The sequence below is a fragment of the Pogona vitticeps genome, chromosome 6 (genome assembly GCF_051106095.1).
Source record: "Pogona vitticeps strain Pit_001003342236 chromosome 6, PviZW2.1, whole genome shotgun sequence".
NCBI classification, from domain to species: domain Eukaryota; kingdom Metazoa; phylum Chordata; class Lepidosauria; order Squamata; family Agamidae; genus Pogona; species Pogona vitticeps.
In genome coordinates this window covers 26,011,541-26,014,042 of record NC_135788.1, presented here as the reverse complement: position 1 = coordinate 26,014,042, position 2,502 = coordinate 26,011,541, and positions in this window count along the sequence as shown.

The following is a 2,502-nucleotide window of genomic DNA, read 5'->3' as shown; positions in this document are numbered from 1 at the left end:
GTTGTCAAAATGTGTGCAGTTTTGTGGAGTGGATGGGTGATTTTTTTTTTGGTTTGTTAGTACTGTACTTGATTAAGTTATATCTAAAATGTCCAGAGACCACTTGAAACCTAGTACATTCATGTGTTGGTCATATCTTGTTTCCATTTTTCACTCTTTCCATTATTAAGAATCTATGGGTTGGATCTAGATTTAGTCCTATTTAGAGAGGATCCTTTGAAATGACTGGAGCAGGTGAGTCTGCCTAACTATGGGTAAATCTAAATCTAATTCCATGACTTGAATCCAGTTGGTACAGCCAATTAATGCATTAAATCAACAGGATTTGTGTTTGTGTTGACTTGCCCTTCAGCAGTTGGTGCAGTGGGTCCACACTAGTTGGGGCTAAGAGTCAGATATAGGTCAGAATACTTCAGAATTAATATATTTTGTATGTACTAATTTCTAAGCAGACGAATAAATAGAACTAGAGGTTGGGAGTTTGGTTCCTGACTGTACCTCCTTGATGTGGGCTGGGCTTGAAGATTGATAGGGTCCCTTCCAGTTCTGCAGTTCTAAGATACTGTTGTTAATATTTGGTGCCAGCTTTCACTGAGGTCTAAATAGAGTGGCCCCGATTCAACTTACAAAAAGCAAAAAGCGAACTCTTGACATCAGCAGTTGAGACACAACTGGTGGCGGGACTGATTTCACCACCATCCAATTCCCTTTCTTGAGCAGCTGACAGGTATAAATTTCTGCATTTTTTAAAAAGAGCTTTTCCATATAGTTTCTGTAGCTGTAAAAGAGAAGCCATGTGCATGATGCTGCCTTACAGCTGAATCACTTATAAGTGGCCTGTAAATGCACCTTGGTGGGTCAGGTTAGACATGATCATCCTGCTTTTTTTTATGAGTAAGACTTCCTATCTTAATCAGGAGTCACCCAATGTAGCTATTGGTGCACAGCCTGGAAAAATTATTTATGGATTTTGGTTTCCAGAATTGGTGGCCATCCTAGCTGAGGAATTCTGGAAATTGTGATCCAAAGAGTAATTTTTCCAAGCTCGTCCACTGCAGGGCATGCTGTGCCTACTTGAAGGTGTCTGGCGTTAGCAGGCCAGAGAGGGCAGAATTTTTCTTTGGAGTCCAGGAATATCACCAGCCAGTTCATTCAGGCAAATGCTGGTCTAGATAGTGATTTGATATTGATAATCAGCAGTTTTATACATCCTTCCAAGTGAAGCATGCTATGTCAGCGCATGAGGAAAACTGCATTGACCTTTAGTTTAGTCCTGGTTTTGGCATACACTTACATTTGCTTATTTAAGATAAAGAGTGTAATCAAACTGGATAATTACAGCTGGATAACGTCCCCCAAGGGTGAATGTTCCGATTTTACCTTGTCAGCGTTCCTCCTTTTCCTTTTGCAGAGTGCTACCTGCAAAGATTTTAATCCCATTGTGTTTAGAATGGCAATAAGCTGGCGAGGAGCCTAGAACAAGCGGTGTCATTGATGCAGTCACTTTATGTAAGGAATACAACACAGCATAGATGACAGTTTGACCTACACTTATCTCAGTTAGATGCTGTTCTTTTGACCCGAGTTGACTAATAGCCGTATGTTAGCTGCGTTTAAAAACAACCACAAAAAAGAGAGCTTCATTTCTCAAACATTTCTTGGTGATTGTAGGATTTCAGCCAAAGCTATGCAGTTTTAAGTATGCCTGGACCACAACACAAACCTTGGCTTTTGAGTCATACAAACTAGGAAGAGCAGTATTAAAAATGTTACTTGCAAATGTTACAAGCTAAAAACTGTGACATTTGGTTCTTCCATAAACTTTTGACTGTATGATTAAAACCTCCTTTAGAAGCATCCTTGTATATTGGGTGAGGGACTGTTAAGTGCCTGGTCTTAAACTGTTTCAAGCAATCAAAAGCATTTAAAGCAGTATTATTTTACTCATGAAGGTTCTCATTTACGTTTTCCTTCCCTTTGGCAATATTTGCATGTCAGCATTGATATAAATGGAGGTGTATTGATGCCTATTTTCTTAAACCGCAATGATTTAGTCCAGAATTAAATTCAGTTTTAGAATTAAATTCAGCTTTAAAATATTTCAGTTCTAGTGTTCCGCCAATAGTGCCAACTATTCTTGTTTAGAGTTGATTGCTGTAATCAGTATGACAAAATCACACACATCGTGAAGTCATCAAAGCCTTTAATCAGCAGCGACTTGCTGCAGCTGCTGACATCATCACTACTATGCATGTAGACCTGCCCAACAGGATTGTAGCTAGTTGTGCGAAGTATGGGTCTCTAAATGGAGTTGCAGTCCAGTAATATCTGGAATGCGGCACTTTGTCACCTCTGTTTTATATAGGTAAGATCCATGCAAAAGACCTCTTCCACATGCTTTGTAGGTGGGAGGTGGGTTAGATTGCATCTGGGCTGCAACCTAACAATATGCACACTCGATGCCCCTTGCAACTGTCAATGGCTGAACAAAGGCCTGTGAAC